Source organism: Podarcis melisellensis (assembly GCF_964234715.1).
Source record: "Podarcis melisellensis genome assembly, chromosome: 5".
Lineage (NCBI taxonomy): Eukaryota > Metazoa > Chordata > Lepidosauria > Squamata > Lacertidae > Podarcis > Podarcis melisellensis.
The window spans coordinates 84930205-84948541 of NC_138537.1; positions in this window are offsets into that span (position 1 = coordinate 84930205).

Below are 18337 nucleotides of genomic sequence, written 5' to 3' on the forward strand. Positions count from 1 at the left end.
CGGCTGCGTGCCTGCCATATCCAGTGTGTGCTCAGCCTGGAAGTGGAGGGGGGGGAACATACAGCCAAACATTAAAGAGCATCCCAGGACCCATCAACGAGGGACTGTGCCATCAGCAAAGCCCATATGCCACTAACACATAAAGTAGACAATGAACTTGTGAGAATGAGACACACCCAGCACAAAGCCGTATGAAAGCAGCTGTGTGCACGCAGGTGTACACGAGGGTCTGTGGGTTGGTGTGATGGGGTTTAAAGGAATCTTAGAAGTGCTACCCCATTCCCCAGCTGGGTAGCACTGACACTGATCCTAGGGCCAGCCCTGTGACTAGGCAGAGAGAGGCAGCTGCCTCAGGCAACAGATGCTGCTGGAGGACACACAGCCTATCTACTGCATCCGCCTAAACTAACCATTGGCCATCAGGTGCAAAAGGAGTGTACAGTCCATGGACAGTGTGTGGAGAAAGGTTCAGTTGCCAGGGCCGTCAGCTCCTGTATCCAGAATTGGTACGTATGTGTGGAATCTTGCTGTTCATCTTAAGCAGCCAATGTCTTTGACCAGCCCTGCTCTCGGGTGTGTGACAGCATGACAAGCCTGAGGCAAAGGAGACCAGAATACCTCAAGGACCACTTCTCCCCCATATGAACTGACAGCCTGAAGTCACCCTTCTTTATGTGCCTCCTCCACGTGAGGTCTGGAAGGTGGCAACACAAGAACAGGCCTTTTCCGTCGTGGCTCTCTGTTTGTGGAGTGCTCTCCCCAGTGAGCCTCGCCTGGCACCTTCATTATGAACCTTTAGGAGCCAGGTTAAAACATTCCTTTTCAACCAGGCCTTTGGCTGATTGACATTCGATGCCCTTTTAAAAGAGGTGGGGGAGGTTATTGGTTTTGTTCTGTTCTTATTTTTTATTATACCTTTTGTGTTCTTTATGTTGTGACCCGCACTGAGATCTACGGATGTAGGGCAGATACAAATTTAATAAATAAGATAGCATAGCATCCTATCCAAATTCCACATACATAAACCAATTGGACTGACAATTGAATCTTCAGTGTTGCCTACCCTACAACATTTCTCTGATGAAAATAGGGATGTCCTATACAACAACAACAACAACAACAACAACATACCCTGTCCATCTGTCTAGGTTGCCCCAGCCACTCTGGGCAGCTTCCAACATATATAAAAATATAATAAAACATTAAACATTGTTAAAACTGCCTTCAGATGTATTTGAGAGGTTGCCTTCCGATGTATTTGAGAGGTTGCCTTCAAGATGTATTTGAGAGGTTGCCTTCAGATGTATTTGAGAGGTTGTATAGTTACTGATCTCCTTGGCTCAGGGATCGCATAACTCCGTACCTTTCAATATTTCTCTGATGAAAATAGGAATGCTCTAAGGAAAAGCAGGACATTCCAGGATCCAATCAGAAATCAGGATGGCTTTTGTCAATCTGGGACTGTCCCTGGAAAATAGGGACACTGGTGTTTGTGTCCCCACCAGACCTGAGGAAGCAGGGAAGATTTGGGGCAAGGGGCAAAGGAAAGGTGACCGTAGCAGAATAGCTGAGGCCGTAGGAAGAATATTCAGGGGCTACTTATGAGTCTGTGCTGCTTGACATGGTTGCTTCACTCCAATGTGTGATGTTCACACCCCTCCTTGACCCCTTGAGGGAAGAGAACCTTGCAGTTTCTACCGTTCCGTGATTCTATGATTTTATTTTGTTACAGCAAAGTTATTCCAAAGTTATTCCCCTTTTGTTTCATTAATTGGTTATACAGTCTCTGGCAAATGGGAGTTTGTAATTGGATAGAAGCTCTTTTGTGAAGAAATATACCAGAGGCTTCGTAAAAAAATCTGGAGGGATAATTAAAACATCCTCCAAAAAGGCCTTTTCATGATCATACTGGACAATGTAACCCCGCTGCCTATTTCAGTCTCATCATTCACTATTAATGGCTGTGAGTTTAAGCAGCCTTTGCTGTTCTAAATCACAAATGGGAATTATATATCCGATTTTCATCATGCCAGACGTTGCATCCATTATTACTATTTTGCATTCAAAGTAATTACTCATTTACTCAGTATGGATTGCAGATAATAAGCACGCAACAGTGGATAACACTGGAATATAGTCACTTCATTTATGTGACCTAATCATCCATTACATGCCATGATAGGGAAATAAGCAACCTTTGGTGTAAAGAGATCACCCCAGGCTTTTGAAACTTAAAAAAAAGAGGAACAAAAACCGCAAGCAAAAGACCCCCTGCTTTTAATTTTAAAGAACACACACCGGTTTATTCATTCAGAGTTCAATGCTGTGATCATATAGGTTCCGCTGATAGAAAACAGATGCTCTTGGGCTTTATAAACAGCTACTTTATATGGAATACAGCTTCTTCTGCTACTGTATGTATAAAAATACACAGCTATAGACCTGTGAACATGTTTCATGGGTTGTGCAGTGGTGCACATCCAAATGCACATTGGAGTTAGTGGAAATTCTGCCTCTTGTTTTACTTCACAAACAAAGCATTGACATTCATTTACAAGGACTCCCAGAGGTGAGCAGGAAAAGCAAACCCATTATGTGGTAGTCAAAATCCTATTAAACATTCTCACTGCAATTAATCCAGAATGCAGCAGCTAGACTGGTGACTGGGAGTGGCTGCCGAGACCACATAACATCACTCTTGAAAGACCTACATTGGCTCCCAGTACGTTTCTGAGCACAATTCAAAGTGTTGGTGCTGACCTTTAATGCCCTAAATGGCCTTGGCCCAGTATACCTGAAGGAGCATCTCCACCTCCATCGTCCAGCCCAGACACTGAGGTCCAGCTCCAAGGGCCTTCTGGCAGTTCCCTCATTGCGAGAAGTGAGGTTACAGGGAACCAGGCAGAGGGCCTTCTCGGTAGTGGCGCCCTCCCATCAAATGTCAAGGAAATAAACAACTATCTGACTTTTGGAAGACATTTGAAGGCAGCCCTGTTTAGGGAAGTTTTTAATGTCTGGTGTTTTATTGTAATTTAAATATTTTGTTGGAAGCCACCCAGAGTGTCTGGGGAAACCCAGCCAGATGGGTTGGGTATAAACAGTGGCAGAGCTTCATGCTCCGGCACTGGGGGGCAGAGAGCAGACAGGAGCGGGGCTGGCGCGCACCCAGGGGCATGGGCGTGTCCTGGAGGTGGGGCACACCGCCTGCAGGGGCGTGGTGCCCAGCGCGGGTGGGAGGACAGCCGCGATGGCAGCCCACCGGGATCACGCTGCAGGATGGTGCGCTCTCCCCGTACTCCTCTTCCTCCGCCAGTGGGTATAAATTAATTTAGTAGTAGTAGTAGTAGTAGTAGTATTAAGCTAGCTGGTTTGGGGTGGGTGGACAAGCAGGGTCAGGAGGGGTTGTGGGTGGGGGTGGGCTTTAATTATTTCCCTCTGCTGCCAACCTGTTTAGAATCAGAGACCCCAAAGCCTACTATTCAAAATGGGAGGAAAACTCCAGGAAGCACAAATGGAAGATTTGTACCCACTGGAAGTAGCAGGCATGGAGGATTCCCAGTTCTGACTGGGACACAGTGGGGCCAAAAAATTTAAAGAAGTGCACCCCTCATTTCCTAGTTCCAGTGGTGTGAGGTGGAAATTGTGAGATCCTGACATTGCGCATGTGAGCATTGTAGCTCCCTAAGCCAGACAGAAGCTTCCCTGCATCAGGTATCAGGATTTTGGACCCATCAGAGCATCGCATTTCCTTGCCTAAGCTGGGCAGAAGCTGGGCTTTGTGAAGGAGGCAGCAGGGAACATTTAGGGGCTAGCCTAGTCCCCTGAGTCCAGTGACCGCACACCACTGTTTGTGTCTGAAATATACTTGGAGTCGAGAGTGGATTTCATGCTCTTTATTCAGCTCATAGTGGCGAAGAGGAATGAATGTTCCCCCAAAGTATCTGCTTTATATACATTATTTACACAATGAGCTGCAAGTGATTGGCTAATTCCGGAATTCTCCTGTAGGCCAATCAGGTTGTGGATTCACTTCCATCTGGAACTGGGTTGGGTGGCTCCTGCAGACCAATCATACTGCTGCATTGTTCTAGGACCAATCAGACTGCTGCATTCTGGATCCTATTGTTCTAGGACCAATCAGACGGCTGCATTTTGGATCCTATTGTTCTAGGACCAATCAGACTGCTGCATTTTGGATCCTATTCAACTCAGTACATAACAGTGTACATTGCAAACAGCAGGCATGGAGTACCAACTCTGATTGGAACACAGTGGGGGTGAAAATTTAAACCTCATTCCCTGGTTCTGATCCAGATTGCTGCCGCAGGCAACCTATACAATTGACACACCAGGGCTAACCATACGACAAATGTTGCATCTAGTTTGGTCCTTATATAGCTGTCTCATAATTCAGCGTAAGGGGTATACTAATATAGCATTCAGCAAGCGGAGAAAAGCAGTTTGTAACAGGAGGAGGGAGGCAGAAGCACCGGGGGAGTGATGTTGAGTGCAAGAAAAGGACTGTTATAAGTAAACAAGAGTGTCCCTACTCTCAGCCACGAAATGTTGGAGGGTGCCTAGTAATTCCAAAAAGAAACCACAAGCTTAGTATGCCTTTCTGGCCTCTCCCTTTGAGTGCCAACTGCTCTGGAATACAAAACATTTTATTAACCGTACTGCATTCTAAGTGGTTTATCTTGAAACACCATGGAATGAAGCAACAACGATAGCAGCATGAGTATGGATTGGAAGAATGTCTGAAGGACAGAAAGCAGGTGTTGTAAGGAAATAAAGTAAATCCACATGAGGCCAAATATAAACTCTTGGCTTGATTATATTTGAAAGTTAAGACAGCGCTTGCCTTGTCTAATGACACAAAACAAGTCTACCCTATCTCGTTTTATATAGCATGACACAGCAACAATGCTGTTAAAAATACACAGAATTGTAGCTCGTGGCTTTTCTAAACCCATCTTTTTCTGTGATCAATATGCTGGTGTCTCCACTTTCTATAAGGGCTGCTCCTTTTGGAGGTTAATGTGTCTGAATTTTTCCATTTGTGGTGCACAGTCCACACATACTTTGCCAGGTGGTTTTTGTTTTTCCTGAGTGGTGTCAAAAAAAGGAAAAAAAATTGTACTCTGAAACAAGTCTCATTGAATTCAGTAAGGCTCACTCTCTAAGCAAATACAGTCGTACCTTGGATCCCGAACGTCTTTGGTACTTAGCCATTTTGGCTCCTGAATGCCGCAAACCCGGAAATTAGTGTTCTGGTTTGCGAACATTATTTGGAACCCGAATGTCCGATGGGGCTTCCGTAACTTGCGATTGGCTGCAGGAGCTTCCTTCAGCCAATCAGAAGCCACGCTTTGGTTTCCAAACATTTTGGAAGTTGAACGGACTTTTGGAACAGATTCGACTTCCAAGGTACAACTGTGTGCACAGGACTGCAGCATTAAGAAATTAGCTTGGTCTAGTCTAAGCCGGGATGGGGGGTTTCTGCCCGAAACAGAGCTCAAATGCTCCCCTACGAGAGCCAAAAATTCAAAAAAAGTCTTGGTGCACTATTCGTTTCCTGCTTTCACATACTCCATCCGCCCATGGTATCACCTGGAGCAGGTACTTCACCTTGTCACATGGCAGGCCCGGTTCTTTTTGGGCTGTCTGTGGGCTGTATCTAGAACAAAGATGACAAGATGAGACCAGGCTCATTCTCGTTTTCTCCTCTCAATGGAGGTCACCTCTCAGAAGGCAAAGCATCTACCACAACGGCAAAGCAAAACCTGGCTGATACCTACCATTCAAACTCCTTCCTCAGCCCCTGAGTTCTTATGTACTCCTTAAAATATAAATGTAACCAGACTACAAATGACTACAAAACAGCTGACGCCCAACTAACCAAGCAGGAGCAAGCCAAAGAGTTATTCAAAGGAGCACAAATATAAATAAGTACAGCGGTACCTGGGGTTACATACGCTTCAGGTTACATACGCTTCAGGTTACAGACTCCGCTAACCCAGAAATAGTGCTTCAGGTAAAGAACTTTGCTTCAGGATGAGAACAGAAATCGTGCTCCGGCGGTGCAGCGGCAGCAGGAGGCCCCATTAGCAAAAGTGGTGCTTCAGGTTAAGAACATTTTCAGGTTAAGAACGGACCCTCGAGAACGAATTAAGTACTTAACCCGAGGTACCACTGTATTTAGGGACGCAGGTGGCGCTGTGGGTTAAAGCCTCAGCGCCTAGGACTTGCCGATCGAAAGGTCGGCGGTTCGAATCCCTGCAGCGGGGTGCGCTCCCGCTGCTTGGTCCCAGCGCCTGCCAACCTAGCAGTTCGAAAGCACCTCCAGGTGCAAGTAGATAAATAGGTACCGCTCTGGCGGGAAGGTAAACGGCGTTTCCGTGTGCGGCTCTGGCTCGCCAGAGCAGCGATGTCACGCTGGCCACGTGACCCGGAAGTGTCTCCGGACAGCGCTGGCCCCTGGCCTCTTGAGTGAGATGGGCGCACAACCCCAGAGTCTGTCAAGACTGGCCCGTACGGGCAGGGGTACCATTACCATTACCATTACCACTGTATTTACTTGGCATATAAAAGCTGGTGAAAGTCACTCTCCCTGGGGACATGACACCACAACAGGGAAATTGCTATATCTTAGCTTCCTTATTTCCTGGGACCTCTTCCTACTTAGCTATCCAAGCCACGGTCTGTCCCACATAGCTGTTATCACATCTGGACTCTCTCACTCTGTCGGGTTTTAATCCCAGCCAAACTGGCCTTTGCCTTCCCTTCAAACTGTTTGTACACGTTCAGGTGCCAACATCAATTCCCTGAGCAGTTGGAATGTTCATGAATATTCCATGGCATCGCCAAGCACTACCACAAATGTGCTTCTTTTCCAGTGAGGGCTGTTCTGACAGAGTTAGAGGTCACATAATTGAACTAGGCTAATCCACCACCATTCTTTAGTTAAATATGCACTCCAGAGCTTTATGAATCCACAAAGCTTTTTATTTGCCAAACCACACAAGAACAACTACCCAAATAATAGTCCGACGAGACTGTGCACATTTTTCTTTATGCAACATGGAACTAGGAATGTTGGAGAATTCTGGCTAAAAAGGAAATGGGAGTAGAAATTGCCAATGTTTACTTATCGTTTCATTTCCATATTAGTATTTCTTCTTGTTGTTTTCCAACTGCAAATGGTATATATGATACGCAATTGGTAATGGCCCCCGTTTGCATTGTTTCCTTTGCACCAAAATGAATAGTGTGGAAAAAACATAATGATGATGTAATTGTCTAATTAATTCTATAAAAATTTGCCAGCACAGACAGAAAGCTGAGCAACATAGTTTTTGTCAGAAGCCGAACTGCAGTAGAATGGAAACAGTGTTGCATGCGACAAATGCAGGGCGGAATGTAAATAAATATCTTCTTACATTCCTACATGGAACAGAGAAAGTCAACATAGGTAAAGGTAAAGGGACCCCTGACCATTAAGTCTAGTTGTGGCCGACTCTGGGGTTGCAGGACTCATCTCACTTTACTGGCCGAGGGAGCCGGAGTACAGCTTCTGGGTCATGTGGCCAGCATGACTGAGCCGCTTCTGGCAAAGCAGAGCAGCGCACGGAAGTGCCGTTTACCTTCCAGCCAGAGCAGTACCTATTTATCTACTTGCACTTTGACGTGCTTTTGAACTGCTAGGTTGGCAGGAGCAGGGACTGAGCAACGGGAGCTCACCCCATTGCGGGGATTCGAACCACTGACCTTTTGATCGGCAAGTCTTAGGCTCTGTAGTTTAACCCACAGCGCCACCCGCATATGGAGGCAAATGAAAGCTCAATAAGATATTCTCAGCCTTCACAATACACACCTAATGGATAATTCTGGAGGTTAATCTCTGGCTGCTTTTTATAAAGAGAGCTACATCTTTGTGTCCCTTTTACTTTACTGCTATCCAAGAACTGAGCAATGACAATACAGAATCTTATTACACCCATAGGTTTTCCAAGATGTTTCAGTAGTAGATTGAAGTTGGAGGAATGCATCTCAAGGTCAAATGAGAGTGAGGCCCTCCCTACATTTTTAGCTGCCTTCTTGCAATACTCCCATCCGAGGCCACTGGAGTGGAGGAGTCGGGTTGAGTCCCAGTGGGGGGGGATTGGGGCCCCCAGCAAGGTGGACTGGTTAAAAATCTTTGCACGGGATATAAAATAAAGTTGTGATCTCATTTTTATGTTAATAATAACCATGATAATGACATATTTAAAAAATTAGCATCCACACCATTGTTGCTTAACTAACCATGCGCTTTAGACTTGTATGTGTAATACAACACAATGTGCATCACACACCAGCTTTGCTGTACTGTATTTGCATGGTGTTAACTTAAAAAACATGCAATTGCGACTGCGAATGGTAAGATTAGACTGCGCTGTTACACCATCAAAGCACAGAAGCGAATGTATAGAGTTGGAAATACTGGGAAATGCAGATACAGTGGTACCTTGGAAGTCAAACGGAATCCGTTCCGGAAGTCCGTTGGACTACTAAACCTTTTGGAAACCAAAGCACAGCTTTTGATTGGAAGCTCCTGTAGCCAATCAGAAGCCCCGTCGGATGTTCGGGTCCCAAAGAACGTTAGCAAACCGGAACACTCACTTCTGGGTTTGCGGCATTCAGGAGCCAAAACGTTCGACTCGCAAGACGTTCGGAATCCAAGGTACGACTGTATTGGGAAGATCACAGAGAAGACAGGGTGACTCAGTAGGTCATGTGCAGAACAGAACCACAGTATCATAGTACGTAGAGTTGGAAGAGACCCCCGAGGTTCATCTAGTCCAACCCCCTGCAATGCAGGGATCACAACACATGGGTCCCCATCCAATCTGAAACTGTACCAGACCCTACTTAGCTTTGCAACTGTGCCAACAGTTTTAGTGCTGCATCACTAGGAGGTGAAGCAATGGGGAAGAAGGCCCAAAGCGGAGGGGAGCAGGGTGTCCCGTAGCGGTGGGACTTCAGGGAAAATTTTTTTAATGAAAATATTATGTGCAGTAAAAGGCTAGATTTGTGACTAATCCATCCCCAACTGCCCTTGTTGTTGTCTTAACGACATGCAATGTGGCCAACCTACCCACAAGCACCCATGTTGTCGCTCGTAATATAAGCATGCCGCAAACCAAAGATAAAGCAGGATGAATTACAAAATGTGCCTTCCAGAGCAATTACTAGGGAAATTCCATGTTCAAAGCAACCCCTGAGATAGCAACGCTTAGCACCTGAATTACGCAAAGCTTTTAATCTTCGCAGCATTCTATAAACAGGAGCCAAACCATGTGAGGCATTGGGGAATTGGAGGAAGCATGCAGTTTGCAAACAGAGAGCAGCTAAAAGGTTTCTCTTACATGCCTATACAGAGAGGATATTGATGCCGGTTATCCCAATGTCTGGGTCAGAGGGGATATTGATACAATTTCCAGGAAAGTGCAACAGCATCTTTGCTGCTCTTGTTGTTGTTATTTGCATGTTCAGACCCAGAAACCTGCCCCCTAAATAAAGTCACACTTGACTCAAAATTTAGGCCACAACTTTTTTGATTACAGAAAGTGACTGGTTGCATAGACTCTGGTTCGACTAGCTCCCTGCCATACAGGTAGTGCTGACCCAGGGCGCCAGCATAGGTCAGCCAAGGGTGAACACCTGGATAAGTGGAAAGCTGGGCACAGGCTATCTCCGCCACCCAAATGTCCCCCTGGACTCAGGCACGGGCACAACCCCCTCACAGGGGTTGACCAAACCATCGAGTCCCTGGATTCCTTTAACGGAATACCCTTCACATAGGGATGGCGAGAGTGTTCTCCCATCCCTATCACCTGAACCAGAGCCTATCCTCAACCTTACAAGTTGTGACGATTTGCTACGAGGCAAGCGAAACCCAAATGACAACAACCAATCAGCCAAGTGGGGAAAATTCCTGCCGTGCCCCTGTCTCAACGACGGACGACACACGATGGCATAGCAAGGTCAAACGCAACAGGCCCTAAAAGTAGGGAGAGGTGGGCAGGTGTTCTGAATGCAAGCGCTGAAAGAGAAAGCTCTGGGTCACATGCATGGGCATAAATAGGCCCCTCAAACTGTTTAGACTGTGTCCCATTAGCCAGATTGTACCCAGCTTCGAGGGACCTGCCAATCATGTGTTGTGGCTCACCAATTGTACCCACCCACAACACAGGGTGTCGGTTGTCCAGGTCTCACCGCAATACGTGCCCTCTTTAAGGGAGGACCCGATTTATTAAATTTCTGCATACACACCTCTTCAGCCATGTTTTACATGGTAAAAATGCAAAAATACAGAACACAGTAACAAATGAAAACAATACCTCCAGTTTGAAAGACCATAAATTGTTTAATTAGCCAATGGCCTGAGAGAAGAGGAATGTTTTTGCCTAAAGGTATGTAACGAAGGTGCCAGGTGAGCCTCCCTGGGGAGAGCATCTCACAAACGGAGCCATGGTGGAAAAGTTCACATTCAAACAAAAGGCAGCCCTATGGGTTTTCATTCACAAGAATCTCTCATATCCTACCAGCTACTCTCTGTGACTGGTATAGCTAGCCTAATATCAGCCAGTTCAGTAGCCATGATCTCATTTGTGTCTGAAAACGTATTTTAAGAGATGTTGTAAGGGTTTTTGTTGTTGTTTAGTCGTTTAGTAGTGTCCGACTCTTTGTGACCCCATGGACCAGAGCACGCCAGGCACTCCTGTCTTCCACTGCCTCCCGCAGTTTGGTCCCGCAGTCGGTTGGTCAAACTCATGCTGGGAGCTTTGAGAACACTATCCAAACATCTTGTCCTCTGTCGTCCCCTTCTCCTTGTGCCCTCAATCTTTCCCAACATCAGGGTCTTTTCCAGGGAGTCTTCTCTTCTCTTGAGGTGGCCAAAGTGTTGGAGTCTCAGCTTCAGGATCTGTCCTTCCAGTGAGCACTCAGGGCTGATTTCCTTAAGAATGGATGTGTTTGATCTTCTTGCAGTCCATGGGACTCTCAAGAGTCTCTTCCAGCACCAGAATTCAAAAACATCAATTCTTCGGCAATAAGCCTTCTTTATGGTCCAGCTCTCACTTCCATACATCACTACTGGGAAAACCATAGCTTTAACTATACGGACCTTTGTTGGCAAGGTGATGTCTCTGCTTTTTAAAATGCTTTTTAAAATGCTTTTTAAGTTGTAAGAGTACAGGAAGACAGAGGGCTGGTTTTTATCATGTATGGACCACTTTGGGCTACAGGTGGAAGCTTGCACAACTGAATGTTTCTCAAAACCAAACATTCCTGCCACAGAGAGAACGAGAGATTGTGGAGCAAGTTTCTAATTTTGCCTTCTCTGGCAGGCTTGTTTTTCTGGGTACAGGGGTTTTTTATCTACACATTTACACTCTAAGCACAGATGGTGCCTTGCCCTTCACTTTGCTCTCGTAGTCTAAGCCATCGTCAAGGTACCCTGCAAGAATGCTACAGAACCAGAATAGTGGGTTTGGTATCCACACGGAGTGAATTTGGGCCGAATCTAGACATATGTAAAAAAAATGCTGTGGAAATGCTTTATTAAAAAAATGTTTTAAAACATATATTGAATTGCCCATAAGCTCACCATCGCCATCTAGTGTCACATTTGTATAATGCACTTTAAAAGCACTTAAAACGTTATAGCTGCAGCTGTATAGAGGAGTTGCTGGTGGCTGTGAAACTTTGGACTATGTCCGTTGTTGCAGAACTCGACAGTGCTCAGAGGTTTTCCAGGACCCACCTTTCCTGGTTCCCAGATACATGGTAGGAGTATTCTAGCTGAAAGTAAAGCTGTGTTTACTTTATCCAGTATGAACCCAGTCAGCCATCTGGACTTCCTTCTTTCCAATTGGCCTCCTACAAGTGCGGATGATTATTGAATCTCTGCATCATGTGATTGGGTCATTCAGTTACTCTGGGTTTCTCATGTCATCAAGACTGGTATTTCCAGGCTTGGAAATACAAGTCTGAGGGCTGTTCATATTGCTGACCTCAAATATGAGGCAATTGTTATTGCCCTTACATTTTTCTGTCCAGCTCAGAAATGTGGGGTAGGCAGCTGCTGGCACTTGCCACATCTGAAAGTGGCAAGTCAGAAGACAGTTAAGGAACTTGTAGTGCATGAAAAGGACACCCATTCTGGACCAGGGTCGCAGATGGCCAAAAAAATAAATTTAAAAAAATCACCAAACTTCCTGTTCTGCTTTTGCATCTGCAACTGAAATTCTATCTGCAGAAATGAGCAGAAGCTTTTTCCTGGCATTCAGATTGACATTAAGGGTGGTCAAATAAACATACAGTATTTTTTGCTCTATAAGATTCACTTTTTCCCTCCTAAAAAGTAAGGGGAAATGTGTGTGCGTCTTATGGAGCGAATGCAGGCTGTGCAGCTATCCCAGAAGCCAGAACAGTGAGAGGGATTGCTGCTTTCGCTGTGCAATGATCCCTCTTGCTGTTCTGGCTTCTGAGATTCAGAATATTTTTTTTCTTGTTTTCCTCCTCCAAAAAGACTCTTGTGGTCTGGTGTGTCTTATAGAGCGAAAAATACGGTACTTTGTGTGTTGATGTAAAGAATGGGGTCACTCCAGCTGCCACACACACACACACACACACACAAACCGTTACCCACTGTGCGCACCGGTGAAACATCTCAACAGCCACATTTTTAGCTAGTATGTGGAGGGGCTTCCTTCTTCATTTACCTGAGGCATGCACAGGGAGGAAAAAGCATGGGTACCTAACTGAGGGGAGGGTTTCCTTGTGGACAGCAGGATCTAGAATCAATCTAGATGGAAAGCAGTGAGTTGAGGATGAGCATCCAGATTGAGAAAATCTACATTTTTATGCTACAAACAAGTTAACGTGTACACAGCCCGAGTCTGAGAGAAGTGCACTTTGAGGTGGGGTCTGGAAAACCCACAAGTTAGATTGGCACAGAGCCTACATTGCAAGAGTGAGCAGGAATGTCTATTGCGGCAGAGTTGGGAAAGTGAGGGTTTTCAACCACTGCAAAATGAGCAGAAGCAAAGCAGGACTGTGTGCACAAACACACACACACACCCAAGTGCAGACAGCTTTCCTCCTGAGGGAGTTAGTGAAGTTTCTGCTCCCTGGCTTTTCTCTTTGTATTGTGCTTGATTTACACAACTTGAGTGTAACAGCGACTCTGGAATTTAAACAGGAACCCGCAAGGGATTTCTCAGCCATCGGCCAACTTCCAAATATGGGAGAATGGAGGCAGCAGCGGTGCAGGAAATCAGGCTCAGCATGACAGACAGAATTCAGAGCTTGCCAAAGCTTCCACCATATGGGCCCCTTTAGCATTTCTCCCGAAAGGTGCTGTAATGCTTTTGTCAGACCAAGAGGGATCACATAAATATGCTGGAAAGCAAAATACCACACCAGCTTAATCACATTTTGAGATCAACCCTAAACCGGCAGCAGTTTAAAAACCGGGGCTCGAATATCTGTTTATTTAGACCCTATGTGACTTCATTCTCTAAACTTTCCTCAATCTTTCCTGGTCTCCCCTCCCCTCCCCAAATTAATATAAATTCTTTAGACAAATACGGAACCCGCAAAACCTTATAGCGACGGAACATAAGCTTCCTGACCTTGCTTGCTTTTGTCCTTATGATCTCATCCAGTGGGGGTGAGGCGGGACCTGAAGTTTCAGGGACTTAACCACCGCAGAGGCTGCAACCCCAGTGGAAGAAACAAACTCCTCTAGGGCGAGGAGTGAGAAGCAAAGGGGGAAGCTGTTTTCTGCTTGGCTTGCAATCTTTTTTTTCTGCTCACACAGCCAAGATGTCCCTGTCAAAGCTGGTCAATGGACGATGGTATGAAGTGAGCTAGGAAGTTGAGACCAAACGTAAATCAGGACCAGAGGTAGAATCGGGAGTCAGGTCGTCAGAATCGGAAATACAGTGGTACCTCAGGTTACTTACGCTTCTGGTGACATATGCTTCAGGTTACAGACTCCGCTAATCCAGAAATAGTGCTTCAGGTTAAGAACTTTGCTGCAGGATGAGAACAGAAATCGTGCTCCAGCGGCGCGGCAACAGGAGGCCCCATTAGCTAAAGTGGTGCTTCAGGTTAATACAGTTTCAGGTTAAGACCAGACCTCCGGAATGAATTAAGTACTTAACCCGAGGTACCACTGTACAAATTAAGACCTTGATACTCAATCCAAGTGCCTATGAGGCAGGAAGACCTCTTATATACCTAGGTGGAGCCAGTCTGGACAGAGGCAAGGGTCCTCACTAGAGGTTGCAGGGACACTGCTCACCACACCAAGCAGTGGTAAGCAGTTAATGTCCAGGCCTTCCTGACCTCCCCAACTTCAACCTCTGCATCTGGGTATCTGAGCTACAGGCTTGGCAACCTACAGTTGCCTTTGTATATGTCAGAATTGAAGCACATTGTTGCTGGTGCAGTAGAAGCTAGTGTACGAAACAAAAACATTATTTTGTCAAGTCTTTGCTTCAGTGGTTGCATAAAGGTAAAGGTAAAGGGACCCCTGACCATTAGGTCCAGTCATGACTGATTCTGGGGTTGCGGCGCTCATCTCGCTTTATTGGCCGAGGGAACCAGCGTACAGCTTCCGGGTCATGTGGCCAGCATGACTAAGCCACTTCTGGCGAACCAGAGCAGCGCACGGAAACACCGTTTACCTTCCCGCCAGTGTGGTACCTATTTATCTACTTGCACTCTGACGTGCTTTCAAACTGCTAGGTTGGCAGGAGCAGGGACCGAGCAACGGGAGCTCACCCCATCGCACGGATTTGAACCGCCAACCTTCTGATCAGCAAGCCCTAGGCTTTGTGGTTTAACCCACAGCGCCACCTGCATGATATGTGACTATTCCTTGAAATCACATCTTCTTAGCCGATAACTGGGTTCAGGGGTTGGGGAGCGGTAGGGTCGTGAGATCAGGCTACAGACGATTCTTAGGACTGTGGCCCAGAGACAATTATTTCACGTCAGTTCTGTCCCTGAAATGGACTTCCATAGGAACGTTATTGCTGCAGGCAACTTCCACTGGGATGACATAGAAGAGTAAGAAGACACAGGGGCATAGAATGGGGAGAGCCAGGGGTGGGGGGGGAGCGCATGGTTCTGAGTGCGAGCCAGGACCCGATGTCACTGAGAAGACACAGGTTTGAATAGGTTGGCATAAATACAGGCTGCCATAAGTCTGTGGAAGTCATTTTCCAAAACAGCTGCTGGCCATCCTTCTACAATACAAATCTTTCCAGCCAGGGCACCTATATCATGTAGACGGAAAGGACAAAAGCCACACACTGCCGAGAACTACAGATCCGAGAAGCAGAAGCTCATCTATTGATTTCAAATAACCAGCCAAACCTTCAGCTGCAACCCATTTAATAAATACAGGCCACTCGCGACCTTTAAAAGGTAATCGATGGCTGCTGTTAATAGAAATAATGTGTCCCTTTTAGGATATCAATTAGTTTTAAAACATCCTTTTGGCAAGGGTGCTAACTAGGTGTCAAGCTTTGACCGGGAGATTCGGGTTTGAGCTACCATATTCTCGCAGATGAGCACACAAGAGTTTTAGGGCGGTTGCATGGGTGGGGAAACCAAAAAGATCATTAGTATTGGGTGAAACATCCCCTCTGACATGTGCAAATGTGGCTTGAAACACAGAAGGGTGTGTGTGTGTGACTTCACTGCATTCCAATATACTAATGTGAACATACCCTCAGTAAATGAAAATAAAAGGCAGGCAGACTAATAACATTCAGCTATTTATCTTGCTGTTGGGAGGCTCTTCCAAAGTGGATTAGAAAATCACTGTGCGACTATTTCTTGCCTTTATTCCTTAACACAATAATATCAGCCTTGCATAAGCCTGCAAGCACTACTAATCATATATATATGGTAGCACATCTGCCCATATACGTATATATTAGTAATTTGTGACCTTGTTCCCTTTGCTTCTCCCATTTCTGTTGTTTGTTGCTCTCGCATCCTTCATCGCTGTTGAAATTTAAATGGTGCATGTTAAGTTGTGGGTGAACATATCAGACGACACAGCGATTCTTCAAACAGCTCTTGTTTATTCACAGGCCAGAACTTAACTGAACTGAAGGGTTCAGTCAGCCTGCTTATATAGAGCTCCAGTACAACGTAACTGTAACAATTTTCTAAAACTATCCAATCACTGAACGTCACTTTTGATCCCTTATTTGCATAACTATCTACAGTATCTCCCTGCTGGCCCAGGGTGAGAACTTCAGTACATAACAGTGCAATCCGCGTGTTTTTGGTTTGCGATGGACCCTGTGCACTGAGAGCTCCATAAAAACTCTCTTCCTCCTCCTCTGTATGCTAATAAAAACAAACAATTTCTGCAGCCTTGGTTACCTGGCGATTCTTGCTCACCACAAGCAGAAGGTGTGGCAATTTACAATCAGACCACAATGTTACAGGCGGGATTCGTGAAACCAGCTCTGTCAGCAGAAGCCCGGTGAACGCACTTTCACTTCCACCCCACACTGCCCCCACTCTGCATGCCCCCAAAATTTGCTATGGGGGGGGGGAAGCTTTTGAGAGAACCCCCAGAAAACTGCATGGGGAAAGGAGAGGGGGGGTTCTTCCACCTAGCAAGCTGCAATGCTTACAGAGGCAGAGCGACTGGGAAAGCATGCTGGGGAATCTCTCCCTATTTATCATTTATTTCATAAAATTTATATACTGCTTGGTTGTATGAAAAACCTCAAAGTGGTACCTGATATTGGTAGCTGATAAACACTCTTCTTGTTCACTAGATCATTCAGAGAAACAACTACCAGATGCACAGTCAGACAGTCCTATGGCTTGGATAGTGGCGTATGAATGTGCCCTCAAACAGTGTGACAAGTATGTGGACTACCTACTGGAATTTTGGTCATTGCATTTCTAAAAGGATATTGCAGAGCTGGAATAGGTGCAGAAGAGGGCAACCAAACTGATTGGGGATAAGGCCCCTCTGAGGAAAAGATTGTGATATTTGGGGGGTTGGTGAGTTTAGAACAGGGGTCAGCAAACTTTTTCAGCAGGGGGCCGGTCCACTGTCCCTCAGACCTTGTGGGGGGCTGGACTATATTTTTTTGGGGGGGGGGGAAATGAACGAATTCCTATGCCCCACAAATAACCCACAGATGCATTTTAAATAAAAGGACACATTCTATTCATGTAAAAACACACTGATTCCTGGACCGTCCGCGGGCCAGATTTAGAAGGCGGATGGGCCAGATCCGGCCCCTGGGCCTTAGTTTGCCTACCCATGGTTTAGAAGAAAGGTGAATACGGGGAAACAGAATTGTAGAGCTGGAAAGGACCCCGAGGGTCATCTAATCCAACCCCCTGCAATGCAGGAATCTCAACTAAAGTAAAAAGTCAATATTGGCTCTTAAACTGGACCTGAGTGCGCTTTATCCTCTGCTTAAAAACCTCCAAGGAAGGAGAGTCCGCCACCTTCTGAGGGAGTCCGCCCCACTGTTAAACATCTCAGAAATTTATTCCTAGTGTTTAGTCGGAATCTCCTTTCTTGTAACTTGAAGTCCTTGGTTCGAGTGCTGCCCTCCAGAGCCAGAGAAAACAAGCTTGCTCCATCTTCCATGTAACAGCCCTTGAGATATTTGAAGATGGCTATCTTATCTCCTCTTTTCCAGGCTAAACATACCCAACTCCCTCAACCGTTCCTCATTAGGCTCAGTTTACAAAATTATGCATGTTGGTAGGAAAAGTGGATAGAGAGAAGATTCTGCTTCATAACACCAGAATTTGGGGGCATCCAATGAATGTTGGGAAATCCAGGGCAGACAAAAGAATGTACTCCACACATCAAATAGTTATACTATGGTGTTTGCTGCCACTTACAACGAATAGTAGGGAAATGTTTGGTGATTTTAAATTGGTTCAGATTTCTACATCCAGGTTGGATTAAATAACTTTTACAACCTCAGGCTTTAGAAGAAGGTTCATCTATCCATAGAATTTCTTCAGCCCTGTGATGAAAAAACTGGCGGCAGAATACCAAAGCCACCTGCTGCATTCAAAAGTAGTTTCACTAAATGTTTCTTCATGGTTGATTTATCAACAGCAAGAAGCATTGCTTCATTTAATGGTGCGAGATCCTTTGGGCACATTTCTATATACTTGTGGGGAGTTAAGAGCTTGCTTTGCTTATCAACCAGAATACTGTCATTTTGGTAATTGGTTGTGATCAGTACCTGGAAGGTTGTGATCCAGGCGAAGCGTTTTT